Source organism: Sciurus carolinensis, chromosome X (assembly GCF_902686445.1).
Source record: "Sciurus carolinensis chromosome X, mSciCar1.2, whole genome shotgun sequence".
Lineage (NCBI taxonomy): Eukaryota > Metazoa > Chordata > Mammalia > Rodentia > Sciuridae > Sciurus > Sciurus carolinensis.
This window is the reverse complement of record NC_062232.1, coordinates 20,093,680-20,119,761: the sequence shown is the minus strand read 5'-3', so window position 1 is coordinate 20,119,761 and position 26,082 is coordinate 20,093,680.

Here is a 26,082-nt window from a genome sequence, read left to right as displayed (position 1 = left end):
TAAGCTCAAGTAATGCTACCAACTTAGCCTCCCAATCAACTGGGACTATAGGCACATGCTGTCACACCTGGCCAAATTTTATTTTTAACCTGATGCATACAATCATAAAATCATACATATTTATAAGGTAATATGTGATGGTTTCATACATGTCCACATTGTGTAATATTTATGTGAGGATAAACATTGCCTCCTCATTTATCATGTCTTTATAGTGAAAACATTTAAAATTCTTTCTTGTAGCTTTTTAAAATGTATTGTGCATTACGGTTATCCATAGTCTCCCTTCTGTGCAACAGCACACTAGAACTTCATCCTCCTATCCAACTGTAACTTACCCTGGGACAAACCTTTACCTATCCCTCCTCACCTACTTTCCCCAGCCTCTGGTAACCACAATTCTACTCTAAACTTTTATGAAATCAACTTTTTTAGAGCCTATATATGAGTGAGGGAGATCATGTGGTACTTGTCTTTCTTTGCCTGTATCATTTCAACTAATGTAATAATATCTAGGCATCTAAAAATATTTGTCATTTGAAAATAATAAACAATAATAAACAATAATTCATTATGTGAAACAATTATAGTGTGATGTAAAAATGATTTATATTAATGAGAAATTCATAGATATTGTTAAAATTGTGGTAACATGTTGCCCAAATTCATAGTCATAGAAAATACCAAATTTTATTTGGATATGGTAAAACTAAGACATAGGATTTTTTTTCCAGTCTCAGTAATAGATCCCTGAAGGTACAGCTACCCCATGTTAAAAATGTCTGAGATAAAACAGTAGCTTCCCATGGATTAGCACTCTCTCCAACTTTTTATGATAATATTTTCAAATTTAGAGCAACCTTGGAAGGGCTTTACAGTAAATACCTGTATGCATCTCCATGAATTGTACCATTAGTATTTGAGTATATTTATCATCTACTTATATTTTTATCCAGCATCTGCCCATCTTATTGATTGATATATTACAAAATAAATTTCAGACTTTTATACAGTTTTCTGCAGAATATTTCAACATAAATCATTTTATTTGCACTTAAATTTTCTTCTGAGGCAAGTGACATGTACTGAAGTACACCAATTCCACATGTATGATTACTAAATTTTGACAAATGCATATGTTTGTGTAATCCAAATCTCTATCAAGATACAGGACAAATTCTCTCGTTACTCTTCAAATACAGTCCCTATAATTGCATATATTTTTAAGTATAAGTGATTAAGAGGCTACTATGAGTCATTTCCCTACACATTAAGAAATAACAGAAAAAAAGGTGAAAGGGTAGGTAAGTCATCAGGTAACTGGAGTTTTAAAGAGAACCATAAAAAGATGCAAATCTTAAAACAGAACGTTATCATAGTTCCATAGTCCATAGCCAGCAGCACTAGATGACAGTGTTTACCCAAAGAGAAGGTGATTAGATGCAAGTTAGGGAAGGGAAGGAACTATCATCTTTCTTTCTTTTTGGCTTGTGGTTCAGTCCCCAGCACTATCCCCTCATCCCCTGCTTCCTTCCCTCCACTCCATTAGTCCCTCTTGAATCCATTTACAGTTTATTTTATTTTATTTAAATTTAGTGTCCTGTGGATACACTCAATGCCAGGAATCACCATGTCACAACCACGCATGCACATATGAAAGTTCGGTCAAATTCATTCTACCCTTCTTCCCTTATCCCATTCCTTCTTCTTCCTCCTCAAAACTTAAGCAGGAGAAACTACCATCTTAAGGAATGCAGGTCAGTTTGACTCCCTTTCTGTCACCAAAACATGACTATATAATACTAACATAAAGGTAGATCTGTGTAGTAGTAAACATCAGACATGAAATCATTAATGCATCACTTGAGTAGAGAATTGTTAATTAACTGGGATATCCCAAATATGGATGTGACTTTTCTGATTACTCAAGTAAAATTTATCCCCTCCTTCGTGGTACTTCTCATCAGCTGGTGTGTATGTTCATTTGCTTAGTTGTCTTTGTGTGTGTTTCTCTGTGTTAGGCACATTATGATGGGTTTTGTTCATCTTAGTCACTTATTTTTTTCCAATCTTGGTTGCATGGATTTACAACTGACAGAAGAGATAGATATGGACATTTTTCCCCTAAAATGTTTTTATTTTCCTTCCTGTAATATTTACTTTAATAAAAGTTTTTTTTTCCTAATAAGATATAAAATTTACCTCCTAGCTGTAGTGGGCCCAATATAGATTCATCCAAGAAGCCTTTGAGTGAAAGTTTGGGATAATGGTTAGAATGTGTAGCTTTTGAAGCCTGTATGTCTGGATATAAATCTAAGATTATCCTCATAGTAGTACTGTAATCTTAGTACAATTACTTAACCTCCTTAGTATGCCCAAGTTTCCTCATCTGTAAGAAAGTGATAATAATCCAATTAGAGATGATTAAGTGAATTAATGGATGAAAATTATCAGTATATTCAGGGCCTGGTCATACTGGCATTGTTGTTATAAATTATTATTCTTAATTTAAATTAACAACTCTGTTCCTAACAGAGTGAAGGAAGCACCAAGAACCTTGACTACTCATGTTGCTTCTGAGATGTATCCTTGAGTTGAATAAAATCCAAGAAGTCCAGTTCACTCTAATATGGAGCAAGATAAAAAAGAAGCAGTCCAGTTGAAAAGAATAAAGCTTTATCCCAGAGAAAACAAAGAATCTGTTTCTAGGTTTTCTTTGCCCTTTGCACCCCTATCAACTTGATGTATCTTTTCAAAGTTTCAAATTTTACTTAAAGTCATAATCAAAGAGAAAAAATTAGTAAACTAGAAATGAAGAATTTATATTTGAGTTCCAGAGTTGACAATACTAATGATAATGGCTTGAAAACATATTCTGAGCTCTGTGGGTCTTTTCCTTATCTATCTGATGAGAAGGTCAAACAAGACAGCATCAAGAAGTATCATTAAATGATTCTGTAGCATCTACCACATCAGGGAATGAAGGGCACAAACAATATGCCATTAAGTAAACACACACACACATACACACACAAATAGTTTTTTTCTTTAGGCTAGGATATTCTTTTTTACTTTGTGTGGAAGACAAAACCATGAGGATTAAAGTATTCCTAAACTGTTGACGTTGCTTCCAGAGGTAGTGTTATTTCACAGATTACTACTTTAGTTCACTCTAATATATGTAATGATGAACTCATTATATGTGAGTTCTAAGCTACAACTAAGTAACATGAAATGTTCCATAATATAAAACCCACAAAGAAGGGAGTGATTTAGTTTTGGGCTAAGTAAACATTGCAGAAAATTAAAGTTACCCAAGTTACCTTAATTATCAAAATCTTCAGCTTCAAAAAAAAAAAAACTGAGTCATTTTAACACTATCATGATGACCTAAACAAAATATATCTAATTAATTACTCCCTGTTTATTAAAAATGAAACTATAAGGATGTTCATCAATTTCTACACTATGATAACAGGTACATATAACCTTGGGGGGGGAAGATATGTGTGACTCCTTATCTAAAGGTATATCTAAATATACCCAGATTACTCTTCTATCTTCAAAATATAGAATTATATTATGATTCATCATGCACATTAGTTTAGCAGTTATTATTTCTGACAAACCTCATTGTGACCATTTTTGAGGTGTAATTATGTTAAAGAGTCAGAAAACCAAATAATGTAGAAAATATTTAAAGAAAGAAAATAAAATAAGGTGATCTGAGAGGACTTTCTTTACAGTAGGGATATTCAATGCATGATACTGATTTCAAATATTCAGATACTTTAAAATATTTTCACATATTGAAGTTATATTCTAGGTTGAAGAACCTCTTAGAAAAGTAAGGCTTGCATTAGCAAAGTGTTAGTGCCAGAGTGTCACTAGACATTTATTTCCTTTGGATTTAGTGTTCAAGTGGAATAAGAACTTTCTGGCTCATATTGTACATCACTCAAACATTGGGTTATCCAAATATGAAGACTGAGAACAAATTTCTTTTAAGTAAAAGGTCACACAATCAGTTGAGCACCAGCCATTACAAAAATAATAGACAGTAGTATGAAAAAATTATTCAATTTAAGAGCATTGAAACTAAAGGTCAAAACCACTTTCCACCTCTGTGACTTCTAGTTCTCTGAAATTCAGTGACCAATATGAATGAAATTCATCATATCAGTGTGGACCTGAGGTCCTGATGAATAACTTTTTGTGGGCACAAACATTAGGGGAATATTTATACTTATATATGAAACTAATATCCTTAAGAGTATTTCCAAAGCATTTGTTAATCTCCTTAAGTTCACAATTTTTTAAAAAAACCAGACAGTTATACAAATGCAAACAGATTGACTACAAAAATTTTTAATCAGGTTTTTTTCTAAGAAAGACGTCATATTTTTTTATCAGTTCCTCACTTTTTTTGTACCAGGGATTGAATCCAGGGGCACCTAATCACCAAGTCACATCCCCAGCCCTTTTTTATATTTTATTAGCAATAGGGACTTGCTGAATTGCTTAGGGCCTTGCTAAGTTGCTGAGGCTGGCTTTGGACTCACCGTCCTCCTTCCTCAGCTTTCCTCTATACTTATTTGCATTCCTGTTTATTTTATTCTTATCCTTGGATTTCTAATCACTGCATTTATCATCATAATTCAGTTGTTTAATTTTATCAAAAGTGGAAAACAGAAGTAATAGTCTACTTATAAAATATAAGGGCAAATAACTATATTTAACTAATACCATTTTCAAAGGCTGGCATGGGGAATTCCTAAACAGAATTTTTTCCCCTTAGACTTGATTTCTTATATTGGAGCTCCTTCCCCAAGAATCAGGATATAACTAACAAATCATTTTTCCCATGTCTTAAGTAATCCATTTTTAATTTCCTTTGATATATAGGTCTCAGATACCAAGGAAAGCTAAACTTATCCTTTAAAAATTCTTCAAGTGAAATAACAATGTTACCTTATTATTCAGAGTCATATAATTTTCCCATGGTTCTGAACTTTGCCATTCTGGGTTTTCATTTAGTGTGACCAGGCTCAAGGCACTTTCAACCATATTTTCCAAAAGAAAAAACACTTTCTACCCCTCAAAAATTATTTCAAGACTCCTACTTTAACAATAACAATGCCTTTTCTTGCAGAACCTCCCAGGTCTAAGATTAATTCCTTAACAAAGATTGAAGGTCAAGGTTCCTTTGCTTCTTTCCCTACATGTACTGTGTGTATTGTCCAGGGGTGGAGAGAAAATTTATCTTCCCCTTTCCTGAGTAAACATCTGGGACAGAAGTTTTGTCTCTGTTTTTATCCCCATCCCAAACATTATATTACATTAACAGTCCACTTTGGTGGAGAAATAAAATAGAGACAGTGCTTTGTATAGATAGAGCTTTTAAAAAATAATTGGATATTATTATACTTTTGACAACTTGCCAAATAGGTTTTCTTAGGAGCTAAACCACTTATTAAACAATAGAATATTTGGTGTAGCAATATAAATAGCTTATGCCTACAACTTTCTGATTAACGTGCATTTCTCTCCCACTGGGAGTAAAGAATAAACTCTGTGTTTGAAAATAGACCCTTATGTCAAGTAATTAAGTTTAATACAATTGGAAATAAAATACACATGCTATTGGTTTTCTCAAACCTTTTTGTCTTAAGATTATTAGCATTTACTCATTAATTCCAATTCAGGAAGCTTTCTTAAAGGCATGTAAAATTCCCAGTTTCTATAAATGTTTTGTATAAATATAAATTTAATGCAAAATTTCTCCAATCATATTATTTCCATTCCTTAATAGTTGAATGTGTGTAGTTTCCAATTTTGCTTAAACACTAAATACAATTGTTACCAAGGTCTCTTTTTAGGCTATACTCCCTTGATGACTGTTATGGTTTAAATATGAAGTGTCTGCAAAAAGCTCATGTGTAAGATAATGCAAGAAAGTTTAGAGGTGAAATGATTAGATTATAATATGACTTAATCAGTGGATTAATACTCTGATATGGATTAATTGGGCAATAACCATAGGCAGGTGTGATGTGGCTAGAGGAAAAAGGTTGCTGGAGGTGGTCTTTGTGGTTTATATTTTGTCTGTGATGAGCTGAGCACTCTCTCTTTCCGCTTCTGTGTTGTCATATCCTGAGCTACTTTCCTCTGCCACATTCTTCCCCTATGATATTCTGCCTCACTTTGAGCCCAGAGCAGTGTACTCAGTCATCTATGGACTGACACTTCTGAAATAGTGAGCCCCAAGTGAACTTTCCCTCCTCTGTGTTGTTCTTGCTGGGTCTTTTGGTCACAGCAATGAACAAGTTGACTAAATAAGTAACCTTATTTACTTTGATATCAACTATGATCTCTTTTACTCCAGTTTCCAAAAGTTTATTTGATGTCTTTGTTTCTTGAACAACATTTCAAATGATAAAACTCAATATGTTTTCTACTGAAGTTGCTTTTCTTCTTGTCTTTCCTAAATAAAAACATTAGGAAATTGAAATATCATCCTTTGTGCTGTTACCCAAGTTCAAAACTTTAGAATCAGTGGTGACTTATTTTCTTTTCAGTTGCTTCTCATAGTATTTATTTATCTCCCCACATGTGGGTGGAACCTACTTTCCCAGTTTTTTTTCCATCTATTTCTTCTTTCTTTTCCCACTCATCCTTATGCTCTAGGGCCTAATTTCCTCTTGGATTATTACAATAAATATTTCACTGGTTTCCAGATTCAATTTATGTTAATCAGCTTAATAAGCTTATTGTCCTTTGCTACAGTTTTACTGTGATTATGAATATGTTCAACAATATAAAAAAGGAACATAATTACAAGGCAAATGGAAGGCATGAAACAAATATTAACTTTATAGAAATGAAAATTATGACATTTAAAATACCCCCCTCCCCTGTCTGGGATTACAGAAGAATATACCTATACAAGAACATGTCAAGAATTAATGAAGACATAACAATGTGGATTATCCAAAATGAAAGAGGAGAAATGTTTGTTGAACTATATGACATTACCAAATGATATAGAATATGTATAATTTGAATCCCAAGAAAAAGAGGAAGGTAAAATGGTAGAGCAAAAAAAAAAAAACTTATGTAAATAGTACTAGAATATTTACAAATTTGAGAAACTTTAAATTGATAGTCCAATAACTTCAGTGTATCAAAAGTAGACCAGATAGACATTCACACACACACACATACACACACACACACACACACACACACACACACACTGTAATAAAATTTAAGAACAGCCATGAAACAAACAAAATCTTTAACCAGAATTTCAACTCCTGGGCATCTCCCCAAGAAAAATCCAGAAGTAATTTTATATTATTAGACCAAAAGTACATAGCACCAGACTGATAGAGGTTCACAGTTGCTTGGCCATGAAGAGAATAAAAGATTTCCTCAAAAATTAAATAATTCATCTGTCCACTGCAAAAAAATTTAAGTAACTGGGAAGGTTATTTTTTTTTAAATATGAATCTCATTACTGGAAAAGAGAGAATAGAAATTTGCTTTCAAGTATTGGGTAACAATCCAAACTAAAAGCAAAATCAAGTTAATGTTCAGTGATACAAGTGATAGAATCCCATAAATTCTTCCTGACAAAGGATGACAGTGGGGAATTCATTATAATACATTAGGTTTCACCTAAATTTCTCCTATGTCAGAGAATATTTTGGAATCAGAGTTGCTAAATTAAGGGAAAAGGAAAAGTAGACTTGAACATTTGGAATGAGGATGGCTAGTGTGGGAAGTGAGAACAGTTTTTAGACTGAGTCAGTAGTTCATAACATGCTGTCTGATACAGTATATATTTATATAGTGTGAGAAACTTATGACTATTAATCTGGTTTTCAGGAGTGAATTAGAGAATCAAAGGATATGAAGTATTAGGCAGCAGACCCAATGTCACCTTCCAGGGGACTATACTGCTGTACTTTTTACAGAATTTGGTTGGTTGGTTAGGATTATGTCTCAGAGGATCCTATCTATATGAAGCAGTACTCCAGACTGTGATGATCTGAATGCCAGGACCAATTTCCTCTTTAGTTATTTAAAAAGAGTTATTTTCAAAAATCACAGGAAAGTGAACAGACTGTTCCCTGACACAATATCATGACAAAAGTCCTATTAAACCAGTAATTTAAGGCAAGAATTTAAGAGCTAGATTTTGGTGAGTATGGTGTGCCTCAGGTTGAAACTTGCAGTCCAGATACTAGTTCAAGAACAATAAAATTATCCCCTGAATTAATTAATTTTGAGACTATGACTCTTGCACACTAAGGCAGGATTGGCTCAGGACTAAGAGATGAAACTGAATCTCTAGATTTGAGTTCTACAAACCCTACATAGGGCAGTAGAGTCCAAGGTTTGTGCAGGATGGAACTGGAGAGGACAAGTATTGCCATGATCTTGGATAGCCAGAAAACTGTATGTTTCATATCTCACCTAAATTTAATATCACTTTTTAGCTTGGCCTCACTAGCATTTGCTTTTCTTCATTCATTGCTCTCATGCAATCATCAATTATGTTTTGAATATGTGTTCAAAGCAAAAGGATTCCTTAAAATCTGCCCTTAACCTCTCCCATCCCTTTTGAAATTATAGCACATTTGATCTCTGACATTTCTTGAATAAACAATTTATCTTTTTATTTGTTGCAAATGAATCAAGTTATCAAACTCTTCTCTTAAGTCTCAATAGATGAAGCTTATTTTATCACCTAATTATGGAACTAACTGGAGCTCTATTTCAGAGTCTTTGGAAGCCTCACAAGCTCAGAGGACATATACAGTTTGTCATATTTGTATATGTGTAATCACCAGAACATAGTTTGTGTTTTTCTCTTCTACTAGAAATTCATACCATCTTATAATTTTTACTATAAGTCCACATTGTATAAAATATAATCTTTCAGTTTCTTCTCAACACAATTTCTTTTAATGGAATTTTGGATTGTAATCATGTATAATCGTGTTTTAGTCAGCTTTTACACTGCTGTGACCAAAAGACCTGAAAGAACAATTTCAAGGAAGAAAAGTTTATGGTTTTAAAGGCCTCAGTCCATTGATGACCAACCCCATTCCTTAGGGTCTCAGGTGAGATAGAGGAAAGCAGCTTCAAATGTTGCACCAGGAAACAGAGAGAGACACACACACACTCACCAGGGACAAAATATATACCCCAAAGGCATGCCTCCAATGATCTACCACCTCTAACCATACTCTACCTGCCTTCAGTTACCATCCAGTTACCCCTATCAGGGAATAATTCATTGACTGGATTAAGGCTCTCATAATACAATTATTTCACCTCTAAATTTTCTTGCACTGTCTCATACATGAGCTTTTGGGGAATACTTCATATTTAACCATAACAAATGGATTATAAATTATAATCATGTAGCATTAATTCCATGTTTTTCCTTTTTAAAAATAATGTTTAATATACTTTTAATAATTACTTATATTCATGTTAGAAATTGTATTTCCTCATTTCTTACCATGATGAATGAAGTATACAGTCTTAATCTATATATATCTGTTCAGTGATAAATAGAAAAGAGAGAATTAAGTGGAGACCTAGATATAACTTTTATTTAAGTTCAAAAGTCTACATTTGTCATAAGGATAAACTTATTTTTAAAATTTAATGAAACTTGATAAGAGATACTGTTTCTTTACTATACAGGGACATACCTCTGATAAGATTTAGTCATCTTGAAGTTTTATGAGACATGTAACTGGCTTATCTTTTTGCTGGGATATTAAAATGATTCACTACTCTTTCAAGCTATACATTATTCCAACCCAGCTGTGTCTGACATTTCAGACTGATGGTTGAGAATCATGAGTACTATCTAGCTCAGTTCTCAACAGATATTTCAATTTCAAAACCAGAATTCAGTATGATTATAGAACCAAATCTTTAAGGTTCTGGATATTTGTTTATATAGATTTAAGATTTGATATACTTACTACTGAATCATGAAAGTTTGCGAACAACCAGACGTCCCTTTATTTGTATATCTTTTAAATATAGTGACAATAACACAGTATTGGTAGTAGTAGGAGTAAAAATACTGACAATTGAAACTAACATATGTAGAACACAGCTGTGCTGTGTGAAAGCACATTGCATGAATTATTTAATCTGCATAATAATCATATGAAGAGATATTGTGATGACTCTCAGTTTTTTTTTTAAAGAACAATACTTTACTTTGTCCAGTGTGTACATTTAGTGAATGACTAATTACTGTTCTATCCAAGGTTTTCTGATTCTGGTAGTGAGTTCCCCAAAACATCTTTTTATATTATTCCAAGAACATTTAACATGAGGTCAAGTTTCTTCCACAATTTTTTGTTGTACAATGCAGTGTTCTTACTATAGGCACAGTATTATGCTTACATCTCTAGAACTTATATGTCACAATTTAAGCTTTATATGTATTGAATAGCAGCCTCCCATTTCCCCTCTCCCTAGCCCCAGGGAGCCACCATAATATACTCTACTTCTATGCATTTGACTATTTTAGATACCTCATAAAAATGTAATCACGCAGTACTTTTTTTTCTGTGACAAGCTTATTTCACTTAGCATAATGTTCTACAGGTTCATCCCTGCCATTAAGTATGGCAGAATTTCCTTCTTTTTAAAAGCTGGATAATATTCCATTGTATGTGTATGCATTTTTTATCCCTTTATTCATTTACAAACATATATATTATTTCCATGTCTTTGCTACTGTGAATAATACTGCATGAATGTGGGAGTGCAGATGATAGCTTTTTAAGATACTGATTTCAATTATTTTGGACAAAAGACTAGTAGTGGGATGACTGAATCATACGCAGTTCTCTTTTAAATTTTTAAAACATTAAAATTTTTGATTGACACATAATATGTGTATATGCTTGTGATGCACAGTGTGATGTATTATTTCATATGTATATATTAAGTAGAGGTCAACTTAGGGTAAATAGCACATCTTTTATTTTAAACTTTACAATTTCTTTATAGTAAGTGTATTTAAATTCTTCTATTTTGAGATATGTAATGCATTAGGTTTAATTACATTTGCCCTGCTGTTATATAGAACAGCAGAACTTATTCCTCCTACAAACCAATAATATTGTACCCATTCAGTGACCTCTCCCTAGCCTCTACTGTCTCTGGTAACCACTATTCTACTCTAAACTGCTGTAAAAGCAACTTTTTTTAGATTCTACTTATGAATGAGAATCATGCAGTTCTTGTCTTTCACTTAACACATTGTCCTCCATATCCATCTGTTGTTGCAAATGTCAGGATTTCATGTTTTTTTTTAATAACTGAATAGTATTCTTATATATATATATATATATATATATATATATATATATATATCACATTATCTTTAGTCATTTTTGTCCCTTGAAGGAAATTTAGATTGATTCTATCAAACTATTTTTATTTTATTGAGGAAACTTCATAATGTTTTTTCTAGTAGTTGCATCATATTTCATTCCACCAACAGTGTACAGAGGTCTCAGTTTATCCACATCCTTGCCAATATTTGCTATCTTTCTATTTTTGGAGATAACATCCATCCGAACATTTTTGAAGTGACAAATATTTCTTTGTGGTCTTGATTTGCGTTTCCCTGATGATTAGTGACGTTGAGCATCCTTTCATAACTGTTGGCCATTTGTATATCATCTTGGACAATTGTCTACTCAAATGTTTGCTCGTTCTTGCTACTGAACTTGTAGGAGTTCCTTATATATTTTATATACTTACACTTTATGAGATATATGATTTGTAAAGACTTTCTCCCATTCCGTAGGTTGCATTTTCACTGTGTTGTTTCCTTTGCTTTGAAGAAGCATTTGGGTTCTACCCACTTGTCTAATGTTTTGCTTTCATTGCCTGTATTTTATTGTCTTTTTTTTTCCAGGAAATGATTGCCAACACCAATATCATATATTCAAGGGATTTTAGAGATTTGGGTCTTATGTTTAAGTATTTAATCAGCTTTGAGTAATTTTTGTGCATGGTGGAAGATAAATTTACAATTTCATTATTTTGCTTATGCATATTCAGTTTTCCCAGTTCAATTTTTTAAAAACACTATCCTTTCCTCATTTTGTATTCTTGGCAGACTTGTTGAAAATCAGTTGAATGTATATTAACGGGTATATTTCTATGCCCTTTATTCTATTCCATTGGTCTTTATACCTGTACCATACTGTTTTAATGACTATAGCTTTGTAATACTGAAATGAGGAAGTGCAATACATCCAGCATTGTTCTGTTCTGGCTATTCAGAAACAAATTATCATTTATAGTAAATTGTTATTTAGAAGTTTGGAGAATGTGAACAGGAAAAAAAGGAGATATTCACATTTTTTTAATTTAAATATAATTACATCATTAAGTGTAATAGCAGATATTTAAATAAGCTACTCAATAAAGGTTCATTATACCCTGGTAACTGCTAAATCCTTGTAATATGAAAATTAATAAGATAAAACATTGTCTTTAAAGGAATTCAGTCTAAAACCATTAATTATTTTCAATTAATCAAATCACTAACCATTATTCAAATAGCTTTATTTAAATGCTATTTCAACTAAAATACAACTGAAAAATACTTGTAAGCAGAATATTTCAGTTTTGACATAAAATAAAACCCCAGAAAAATAATGCTTCTTTTCAGATACAAACTAGATGACCCCTACAGTTAAAAGACTCGTGGGAACCTTTTTAGTGGTAGATAAAATGGTCAAACCTTAACAACAACTGAAATCAATATAAACAATTATGGAAGTTACAAATCTAAATTTACTTCTAAACCACAAAAACTGGTTGATGATATAGATGGGGGGAGGAAATCGTGGAGGAATATAACATGATGTTTTACAATTGATAAATACAAAGAAGTAAGTATCTGAGCATATTTCTATGTTGTTCAACTTGAAGAACTCTTCAAAATTTCAGGGAAAACATTGAAACTACTATACCTTCTAACAGAGTAAAAGTCTAAAATAAGTCAAAATCTAAAAATTTTGTTTGAAGAGCTGAAAAATATCCCTAAAAAAGAATATTTTAAAAATAACTGCTCTGGGTTCATAGTGAAACTGAGTATACATAAAACTGAAAAAGAACATTTTTTTCAAAAATGCATTTATGTAGATCAAAGATACTTTGAATTTTTTTGCATATTTGGGGATTATATTACTAAAAAATGACAAAAATATATAGTAGCAGTTCAAATGTAAAGGGAAATAACTTACTAGTATGTAAAATAACATGGATGAATTTTTATAATACTATTTTGTACAAGAGAAAACAAAGTCATATATTGTATAACTCATTTAATATAAAGATTAACATAAGCAAAATGAATACATTATGATAGAAATTAAAACACTGATTGTCTGGAGTGAGACTGGAAATTGAATGGAGAAATTTTAAGATGAAGGAGATATTGTATTTTGACAGTCTTGTATGCATTACGTGGGTGTGTGCATTTGACAAAATTCAATGAGAAGTACTTTTAAGAAATGTCTTTTGCATTTAAATTATATTATATAATATTTTCTGGATTTCTGATGCTTTATGTATTTCATATTTTAATTTTAATTTCTATGGCAACTTTGTGAGAAGTGTACTATTATCATTTCCATTTAACAAGTGGGAAAACAGAAGTTAAGGGGAATTAGAGGCAGAATTAGATTCCAGGATAAGCTTCCTCTGAACACAAACTGTTAAACACCACTTTATTTTATTCTTGTCTTCTGTGAATTACAATAGCAATTATATTGGAGTGTTACATTAAGTGAAGTTGATTTTAGAAAAAGAAACCGTTATATAATAATACTAGAATAATAAAATAAGCTTTATTTATACTTAATGACTATTTCATTAATGTATACATATAGTGTTCATTATTTTAGCATTAAATGAAAACACATTATTCAATAGGAAGGACATTATTTATAAGAAAAATTCTTGGTAATTATGCTTAGATCATGACTAAGTACCTGAGTAAATATGTTGAAAATGGATTAATTAGGGAGGGAAAAAATCAAAGCAGATAATGTTTTGTTCCTTTTTTTGTCTTTAAATTTTAGAGACAGGGTCTTGCTGAGTACCCAAGTTGCTTTGGGCCTCACTAAGTTGCTGAGGCTGGTTGAAATTGGTAATCCTCCTGCCTCAGACTCCAGAGCCACTGGGATTACAGGTATTTGCCACTGTGCCCAGCTTGTTCCCTCTTCTTATATGAATAAAAATTAAAGTAATAAAAATAATAATTATAAAATCATGATAGAAATAGTAAATTTAATATAATAAAATGTTCTATTTTATGCGAGTATTAATATATTGGTGTATATTATAGAATACATTCTAAAATACTAAAATAAAAATAATAAATAACAAAAATAAACATGGCAGTACAATTGAGAAATAAAAAATATTCAGAATTTCCTGGAAATATATTATAAGGACTCAGAGAAAGTTAAAACTTGAACCTAACTCCCTATGAAATGTGACTTCAGGTAAATTGTGGAATTTACCTTTTCTGCAATATTACCCAAAGAGTTGTTCTATCTAATTTTAAATATATGATAAAAAATGTGAGGGGTTTTGTTATCACTTTGAAATTTGGGATTCTGCAATAATGTAGAAATGATAGTATTTTAAGGTGAATTACGACTCTCCCACACTAGAATATACAATGTAATTTTTCAAAATATATTTGAATATAAAACCATTTTATAAATGCAAGGGCATTAAGAAACTTAATGTCTGCAGTACATTCCACATGAAATGTACTGTAGACATTTAAAGAATCTGACTGCTCTTGTAATAAACTCTTATAGTTACTAAGAGAATCACGAATGAAGATTTACTAAATGATCATACCTATTTGTATTTATGTGAAAAAAATAAAAGCTAATGAGTACTTCAACTTCAATATTAAGAACCTTAGTAATTCAATTACTTTATTACTTTATTATATTGATCAGACTGGATCCTGAATTTTGTTTATTTCTAGTATCACATTTTAAAAGGGTCTTTGAAAATTTAGAGGATGAAACAGTGAAAAAAAAAGAAATGTGAGGATCATTAATAGAACTCAACATAATGAATGTGTAATGAATATTAAGTGCTAATTATGAAGTTCCATGAAGGGAGGGAAGAAAGAATGCCAATGGTACAATAACATTTCTCTTTATAAATGAAGGGATGCCCTAGATACCTTGTCAAAATCACAAGTTGCCCATTTCAAACTTATTTTATGATATCCAGTGAATTAATTTTATTATAGCATACTATATTTTCAAATAGCTTTAAGAATTGCCACGGAGCAGTAAAAATGGACAAATGTAATTGTCACATGATAGATTGGAAAAATAGGAACGTTTTCACAGATTAACATATAAAAGACTTGTTTCAGCAGTTCAACTGCATTTTATCTTATGTATATATTTGCATAAGTGGTCAATGGAAGCAGATGATCACTGCAAATTTGTCACAAAAAATGACAAAATAATAATAAACTGAGGAAAAAAGTTGTCAAAAGGGTTTTAACAGTTTACACCCAAATAGAAAGCCTGAGTTTGAAGAATATGGAGTCCTTTACAAAGAGAAAAAGAGATTCCAGGCAGACATAATAAATAACTCTACTTTGGATATCTAGACAAGATGACTACAGGGAGAAGTAGGAACTAAATAAACTTGTTGGAAGCATGAATAAAATATGTGAAAGTCATGTGGAAGCAAAATAAAATTTGGTCCCTTTAGTTCCATAGGGTCAAAAGGGAGCAAGGAAATGGAACATGCAGATACATAAATTTCAGATGAATAATAAGAAATTTTTTCAATCCTTAAAACTGTATGAATATGCTTTCATTGCCCAAAACCTAAGTGTTCTGTCTCTGGCTGTGTTTAAATATAGGCTGAGTTTACTTATTATAAAAAAAAGTATAGAAATGCTCTAAAAATTGTTATCTCGGAAGCGTTTATATAGTACCTTATTCTAACTTGGAGATATGGCTCCATCATTAATCAGCTTATGTCACCTTGGACAAGTCATGTAATTTTTGGAACCTAAATTATCTCTAAAAGGAAGGTTTTTATAATAAAAGAAGAATCAAATTCAAACTGTCATTTTTTGTGCTATACTTTTAAAAATTGTTGTTCAGTGTTAAATCAGGATAGCTCAACTGATTATACTTCCTTAGAGCCTCAATATAGATGGATCTCAACTATCTATGTCAGAAGACACAATGCTTTAACTGAATCTGTTCATCCTAGAAGGAATATGTTGGAAATCAGTTTAGTTTCCAGCACAGCTGCAAAATTTTAGAACCCCAAGGGAAGGGTGTTGTTCTTCGTGAAACTTGGAAGGGGAAGATAGTTGCTTTAGGGAAGGCATCACAGCCAGAAGTGAAGATGTCTAATTTGGTTATCTGTCACCCTCTCAGCATCATTTGGCTTACCTAGTATCTCACTGTGGCTTCTTTCCTGGTTTTCTCATAATGTGTTCCTCTTGTCTTCTTCATTTTTTGTGTGCAGGTATGTCAGTAAATTAATTTGTAATGCCAGTAAAAGTACTTTCCAATTGGCTGTGACTTGAAGCAAAGCCCACTTTAAATCTTGATGTTAAAGGTAGGATACTGATCACATACTTGGAAGTGAGACATATTAAAAGAAAGAGTGCTGAGAACTTGGGTCCTTAGTCATTCAACTCTATTGTTTGGCTTGTGAATCAGAATGTATAATTGTCCATAGCTCAGATCTGATGCATTGTTGTGGTTGTGTAGAGAAAAAGAGAGAGGGTGAAAATCTGTAGGAAACCAGGAAGTGCAAAAAGGCGGTAAGTGCTTCCATGTTGCTGTGTTTCCCTTAAAAGTAATTTTTTTGTTGTTTTATGGGATATAAAATCTTTGAATACTTCATTCTTTCTTAGATTACTCTTCAGATTTAAGTGTGAGCTTACAGTAATGAAATATTTAACAAAAAGTGTCTTTTGGTGGATCAACTCACTGGTGGGTCTGCAATATCATGTATCAATATCAATTTTCATTGCTTATTTTTCTTGAATAATAATATAAAAACATTATTAACTTTAGTTTATTTGAGGCAGTTTTTTAAAAACCTGATAATTAAATGGCCCTAATTATCTTAAAATATGTTCTACCAAAGTGTAACCAGTGTACCTAATTTAGGGCTGATAAGGGGGAAGAGGCAGCTGTTCAGAACCCTCCTCTGGTTCTCTCTTCCAAAGTCAGATGATTAATTTTCAGGTTTCTTTGGGTTTAGCATACTGAAGACTGAGTGGATGAGGAAAAAAAAAAAAGACTTATTTCCTAGGCTGTGGGTATATAATTTCTTTGACATTTGTTGATTTTTATTTTTTAAAATCTGTTTCATGAAAGCATGCCCATTATCACAAAATAACTTAAAATATTAGCACAGGAAACATAATATAGTTCACCATATTTAAAGGTAGAAGGCCAGACTTTATAGGCTTTGATGTTTAATAACATGTTTGAGTCAAGTGATTCAATCACTTGAAACCTTAATCTGTTCATCTATAAATGGTCAGAATCCCTTTATTTGTTTGAAGAAATTTAAGACATTTTAACAAATGTTTATTTGAAAGCACTTCTAAAATGTAAAAATTTTAGAAGTTGTTACTTTAAATGAGTCGTTCTATAGAAAAATAAATCTAAGAACTAAATAGTTCATTCTTACAGACTATGTAAGTATAAGCTCTTGAAAATGTGAATCACTTGAATGACTAGGTTTTTGCTTTTCATGAATCTCTAATTATTCTCAATAAATGATTTTTATCTAAGCAATATGGATAGTTGTAATTGCTTTCAATTCAATTTTCATTGCTTATTTTTCTTGAATAATAATATAAAAACATTATTAACTTTAGTTTATTTGAGGCAGTTTTTTAAAAACCTGATAATTAAATGGCCCTAATTATCTTAAAATATGTTCTACCAAAGTGTAACCAGAGTGCATATTATTACAGTGGTTAAGCAGAGATTAAGTCCTATTCAGTTCTAGTTCCAAGCCTCCAATATGACATTTCCAATACCTTTTCCACAGAAGTAGCTGATGAATGCAGTTGTTAATGGCTCCCTTTTATTTGTAAAGCTTTGTAATATTTATTATTTAAATTAATAAACACCATGACTACAATAATCACAAATGGTAAGATTTAAAGGGCTTTATGTATTACCTAACTCCTATTATCCATATATCATTTGAATTGCTTCTTCAGTTCATTTTCAATCATTTACCATAGTGGAGAACTCCCTATTCCTGAGATATTGGTTCCCTTTTTATAGGTTTTCATTTATTCCCTTATTAACCATAAAATTTTTTCAAATAATTTTCTTTCTCTGAATTTTCTCTTTATTCCATTGGGAAAAAATATGGAGATAAAGCACAACTCATGCATTTATCAAGTCAAATCAATCAAGGCAATCAAATCAAATCAAGTTGCGTAAAGAAAGTTATTTAAAAATGGACGGGTTTTTGTAAATGAAAATTTCAACATTGTATCATATTTGGACAGCATTCCTGCCTGTGAGTTTTCTACTAGTCTTTTGAAACACAAATGGCACGTCCAATATGAACCCTGTTTCGACATCCCAGGCATAGGGATACTTTTACTTCATATAACATTTTTTAAATGCCTCTTCTATTGCCTATGTTGCCTTATATTTAAATGTATTAATTTATGTTTTTGTCTCCAAAATAGGTCCCGAAATCATAAATATCAGAAAATGTATCTTATTTGTATCTTTAGCACATAAAACAGGGCATATGATTATTTAATGGATAGGAGAATGATAATGGTCTAAAAATCTTTTTCCTTCTAGCTTTTCTCCAGTAATTTCAGTATAGCTTCTAATTTTACATAATTTTGAACATGATATTGAACTTGATGATTCTTGAAAAATTTTCACTGAATATTACTTTTTGGTTTAAGAGTACCAAAAAAATTTTATTAGTCATCAAAAATTAATATTTTAGTAAATCTGCTGTCATAATGTCTTAGTCCATTGAGGCTGCTATAACAAAATACCAAAGATTATGAGTCTTAAACAATGAATATTATATTTCTCACATTTATGAAGTTTGGGAAGTACAAAATACCATGTCTGCTGAGGGTTCACTTCCTAAATGATTCATTGTGAACTTACATGTTAGAAGGGGTGACAAAGTTCTCTGATATCTCTTTTACAAGGATACTGATTACATTTATTAGGGCTATTATGACCCAATCATCTACCAAAGGTCACAACTCCAAATACCATCACATGTGGAATTATTAAGTTTTAACATATGATTCTTGGAGGGACACAGATAGTCTTTATGTTATGGTTTAGATATGAGGCATCCCCCAAAAGTTCATGTGAGACAATGTAAGAATATTCAGAAGTGAAATGATTAGGTTATGAGAAATATCCACTGATACAGATTAACTAGATGGTAACTATAGGCAGGTAGGTTGTGGTTGGAGGAGGTAGGTCACTAGGGGTATCCCTTTGGGGTTTATATTTTGTCCCTGGTGAGCAGAGGTCTCTTGCTGCTTCCTGGTTTCCATATCCTGAGCTGCTTTCCTCTTCCATGCCCTTCTGACATGATATTCTGCCTTACCTTGGACCCAGAGCAATGGAGTTGACCTATGTATGGACTGAGATCTCTGAAACCATGAGCCCCAAATAAACTTTTCCTCCTTAAAATTGTTCCTGTGTGGTCTTTTGATCACAGCAGCAAAATATCTGACTAAAAGGCTATAATACACAGTATTAACAAAGCTATTTGGGTCAATTCATCAACCAACAAATATTTACTTATTTATTATAAGTACTTGATGGAAGCTTCAATGGATAAATTAATTCCTGCTGTTTGAGAATTATAAGTAAAAATATAAGAGAAATATAGGAAACCACTCAGTGTGCAATAGACTAGGGGTCTATTGCAATTTGTATGTATCCACTCTCTAACAATGATTTCCTTCATGTAGACAAATTTGAGAATTTCTTTTTTTTTTCTTTTTTGCAGTACTACGGATTGAACCCAGGGCCTTGGACATGCTAGGCAGGAGCTCTATCATTGAGCAGCCCAATAGAGACCAATTTGAAAGGAGCAAGAAGGCAGCGAAGAAAAATCCCAAGAGAAAGTTTTGGTATATATAACAAAACTCCATCTCTATCTCTTGAGGGGCTGATTTCCCTCTAGTCCCTCATAGATTTTTTGTCTTATTTGTTGCATTCAGATTTTACTCTGGATTTTAGGACTTACAAAACTTTTCTCTTTGAAATGTTTAAACCCAGCATATAATAAAGTTTACATTATAGTAGGAATATGTCCAAACCCAAATGTGTCACACCCATGATAAGTGAAACTAAAGCTTCGAGGATTTCAATTTTAGACCATAGTAATATGTCCTTCTAGAGTCTGTAATAACAGCAATAACAACAGCATTCTATTTAATGTCCACAAAGGCACTATATTAACAAAATATATTTTAGGAGATAAAAAAAAGCCTAGGTAAGATTATACATCTATTTTCTGATAATATCCTATATTTTCCCTACACATCACACATGGCACTGTATTATAATTTCTTGATTTTCTGAAATCTACCCTGTAGACTCAAAGTTGTGAGAGAAGATACCTGTCCTATCTTTTTAACTTCCTGAGGGATGAGTACACTGCCACGATGAGGGCTATGGTTAGATATCCTAGGAACTACATTGGCTCTGAGTTCATGGACATTGTGTTTTCTACTAAAGCCAGTATCATTATTATCAGAACTCAGGATACATTGGAGAGTGAAATCAAGCTCATCTAGTCTCTCCTCTAAAAAGCATCAGTACATATGGCTTAATCCAGGGGATACATTCATCTTCTGTATATTGGTATCTGAAGGAGTTCACAGGAATTCCATTTCACAGCATCCAGCTTTTTAACACATGGCAAACCTATATGAGTGAGGTTCCCAAGTCATTGTTTAGTACCTGCCCAACATAGCTTTTCTGTATAGTTCCCAAAACATAATAGGTTATCACTAATTGTTCATTAATAACTATATGGGAATGAATGCAATAACACTGAATAATAAATCTCTTTTATATTTGGTGATGTGTAAGTGAATAACAGTTCCTCCCTAAGTGAGGGTTCATAAGATTCTCTTTGAATATGAGCATTGGTTAAACACATCAATATTGTTAATGAATTAATGAGATGACATACTTAGGGCAAATTTTGATTAACTGGAATTATGTTTCAGGTTTAAATTTTATACAGAGATAACATATTTAGAATGAACTGTAGCTATAGGCTTTATTTAAGATAGACCCATGAATGGGATATGCTACATTTGGCTGATAGTGAATTTTATATAGGTTTAAAAGCAAATGTTTTAGATGTCTTCACTTAATTATCTTTTGTTCCAAATCTGGTTCATTCAATAAAAAGTAGAAAAATTAGGGGTGCATTAGTATATGAACAGCAATAATATTTTGCCTCTATGTTCATTACACTTTGTCAGAAATATTTTATTGACATATAATAGTTATACATAGTGACAAGGTACCATTTGATACATGTGTACAATGTGTAATCTAATTAGGATAATTAGCATTTTTCTCTTTAACATTCATTATCTCCTTGTGTTGGGAACCTTCAAACTCCTTTATTCTAGTTCTTTATAATATAGGCCATAAACAGTTGTGAACTACTGTCAACTGACTCCAGTATAGAATTTTAGAATTTATTCCTCCTATGTTACTGTATTTTGATATTTATTATGCAACCTCCATTTCTGTATCCCCTATTCTTCCTAACCTCTAATGATTACTATTTTCTATTTCTATGAAATCAATTTTTATAGCTTCCACATAGGAGTGAGATTGTTATTCAGTCTCTGACTTATTTCAGTTACCATAATACTCTTAAATTCTGTGAGACCATGATTAATCTGAAAAGTTATTTGATTTAAAATAGATACTTATGACATTTCTTGCAAATAATTATCCATTTAAATGTGGAAATTGTGATATTTGTCACATCATCTGCAATTGTCAACAAGATTATAACTTTCTATAGAAGTTTCTCACAAACCACCAGTAACTACTGAGAAAAATAAAGTGCCAAATCATGTGTACCAAAAAAGGAATGAATCAACAATGATTCAGGAGTTTCAATTAAATTAAAATAAGTGGTTTGTAAAACTTAGAATACATAATTCATATGAAAGGAAACACATGTGTATATACACAGTCACACAAACACATATTTTTCCTTTTTATAGTTGTAGATGGACATAATACCTTTCTTTCTTTCTTTCTTTCTTTCTTTCTTTCTTTCTTTCTTTCTTTCTGGTGCCTAGGATTGAACCCAGTGCCCCACAAGTGCTAGGCACTTGAACAGAGTACTAAGCACTTTACAACTGAGCTGCAACCCTAGCCCCAAAACACATATTTTCTTGAATGTCTCAGAAACCAAATGATGTTAAGGACATGCTTCTGAAAAAATATAAAACACTTTATGTTTGTATATCCACTATTGATCTGAAATAATCCATTAATACCAGTAAATTAGAAATGTCCTTTATTCATTTGCTGAGACAAATCTCCATCCAAACCAGAATGTGATTTTTATTTCTTTACCTTGACTTATAACTTTATGGCATGTATTCCCAAAAATATATATATTTGCTCCCCTCCTCCCTATTTATCTATCTTTGTTTGTATATAGTTATATTTTAATACTTTTTCATAAATTGAAACATTCTTAGGTAATTTTTTTCCATAGTTATATGGAGATCTTATTGTATTAATTCGTGGAACTATAATTGATCAATTTTACAGCCTATTGAGCTTTTATAATTATAAATGATCATATGAATGTAATACAATATTATATTTCCATTTTATTAGGAATAAATGATAGAGTTTGTGTTAGTAAGAATCCCTGCAAGTACCAGATGGCAAACTCAAACTTAGTAACTTGATTAGAAATTAACAAAGGGGCCATTTTTCAAAAGTATGAAGGGTCTTCAGCAAATCAGCAAGAAATCGTGTAGTACCTCAGGCCTGGCAACAGTATAGAGCCCTACTCCTAGATCTAAAGGGAAAATATTCAATTACTCAAATTTTGAAAATGTAGATCAAGAGAAGGTAGAAAGAGAGGGCCTGCTGATAAGTGTGGTCTTTATACATAGAAAATGCAGGCAATTCAACTTAATGGGAGTCTATTGAGGTATAAATTCTTCAACCCCATCCTTCTTCAGACTTCCCTAGGGTTATCAGTACTTTCCATTAGCTAAAAAATCAACAGCTGGTAGTCAAGGGAATTGATTGATGTCCAACTTGATAAACTGACTTACCCATTTCCCAAAGCACAGAGTAAATGGAGAAATAGATATGAAAGTGAAAAAAGTTAGTTAGCACCATATATGTGTATGCGTATATGTACATATATGTGTATACATGTTTATATATGTGTATATATATGTCTACATATATATATGGAGGGAAAGGGAGAACAGAGATCTATGCTACTGTCTATGAACTTTCCTGTGTTTGTCTCTTGGAGCGAAAGAGTAAGAGTTTCTTAAAGCTTCATAATACCATATGGTTTTCCAAATTGTTTGTATGACTTAGTACTCCAATTACCAATGTACAGCAATTCCTTTTTGTTATACTTAACATCACTTAGTTTCTGAGACATCCCCTTATTTCTAATAAGTTTGAACCAGGGTAGGTAGGTAGGTAGGTAAGTAGGCAGGCAGGCCAGGCAGGCAGACACATTCCTTTGTCAGCCATAAAATTGGAAATAATATCTCCAATTGGATACCCTGTATTTGTATTCTCTTCATGGTGTCTTTTGTTAACCAAATGTTCTTAGTTTTCAAATAATTCTTATGGCTCTGGATTTTGAGTTTTATTGTTAAAAGCCTTCCCTACTCAGAGTTTTAAAAGATAGTTTTTGAGTGGGGGATGTAACTCAGTGATAGAATACTTGCCTAGCATGTGCTAGACCCTGAGTTTGATCCCTAGTACTGGACAAAACTGAATAAATGTAATATAAACTTAAAATATAGTTATCTATACTTTCTTCTTGACATTTTGTTTTATTTCTATATTTAACTCTATACTCCAACTCAACTCTTTGTAACTTGAAGGTATAGATCTAATTTGCTTTCCATACAGTTTACCAATTGTCTCAGTGGCTTGTTGAATAATCTACCACTCTGCAATTTATACAATTTCTATTCTTTTAATCAGAATATCTATTATAGTACAAAATCTATGCCTTAATTTCCATGCCCTCTAATGTGATGATATCCGTTCTTCTGATGATTATCTTTTTCTCTTACATACATTGAAATTGGCTTGTGCATTACTTTGAGAATTACTGTTGGGATTTTGATTAGAATAATTGGAATCTAAAGACCAATTTAGGTTTGGATTTATATCTTAAATATAAATTTAGGTTTGGATTTATATATTAAACCTTCCTATACCATGAATGTAGTGTAATTCTTTATATATCTTTAATAGCATTTTCTCCTAAAGTGACTGGTATCTTCTTTGCTATAAATATTTCTAAGAATTTTATATATTTTGTTGCCATTTTAATTATTTTGTCTTGGGTTTTCCCCAAACATAGAATTCTTGTACATGGGTCATTTATTTGCGGATTGTTTTTCTAATTGTTATAGAATTTGAAAAACAATGACCCCCAGAAGAAAGATGAAAAGCAACCACAAGGAAAAAGGGGAACCACAAGCCCCAGGGAGAAAGGAGGACAATGAGTCCCAGAGACAGAAGGGAAACAATGGGTTTGGGACTTTCACCATTTCACAGAACTTTCACAACTGCTCCCCTTAACTTGGACTTTGAATTTGCAAAATTTTTCCCCCTGACACATTCTGCTATGATTCAAGTCATACTTAAACCCTATAAAAAATCACACCCCTCTTGTAACTACTTGCCATTTGCTTTCCTGAAAATGTACCCCTCCTATGCTTAACTACACTGCTTAATAAAAGATATTGCTGATCCAAGGAGGTCTGTCCCCATTTTGGTTATTTTTGCTTTCAGAGAGAAGTAGGGAAAGGAAAGAAAACTATTAAAAAGATATTTGTAGTCAAGGTAGCCACCGCCATAGGAAACTGGCATTTAATCCCACTCATAATTTCTGAATATCTGTATGAAACAATTTTGGAAACTGGCCCTCTGAGGGATGAAATATGACAGCACTTATTCATTGACTCCATGACCTACTGTTCGAAAGTTACTCGATGAGCTCAACTTCAGACATCTGAGTTGTATGTAGCTGTATTGAATAAGTTTATAGACTAACAAATAAGAAGTATGTAGAACCTCACTGACAGATGGTAGCTATTCAAAATTAGTCATAGTTTGAGTAGATTTGTCCTGCAGATAACAGGGAATAAGAGTGGAAACCAAGAAAACCAAGAAGTTATGTGAAAGAGGTGCCCAATAGTTTTATTAAAATTTCTATTTTATCTGAGTTTTGCTGGGGAACAGATATGCAGTTGGCTTCATATTTCAATTCTCTGTACAGAAATATTCCTAAACTCAGCTGATAACTAATACTTTGTAGTTTTCACAGTCATGAGTGGATATCAACAGAACATTTAACAAATACTTTTTGCTGCATCTTTCATGGTGGTCATATAAAGTTAATTTCATTTTTTTACTGTTACAATAGGGTGTTTACATTATTTAATTTTACCAATATTTCCTTCCTGAGATTAAATAAATCTTGTCATGCAAATTATGTTTCCAGTTGGGGATCCAAGATGGCAAACTGGAGGAAGGCTGCATTCCTTATTGCTCCATGACTTGGGACTCAAACAGAGAAAATACTGTTTCCCTACAAGACAGCCCTTGCTTCCCACTGAACCCCTGGTTTTTTTTTTTGCCTATCCCCATTTTTCTGCTGCAAACATCAGCCCTTTGTAAGTATATCACCCACTTTAACATGCAGATC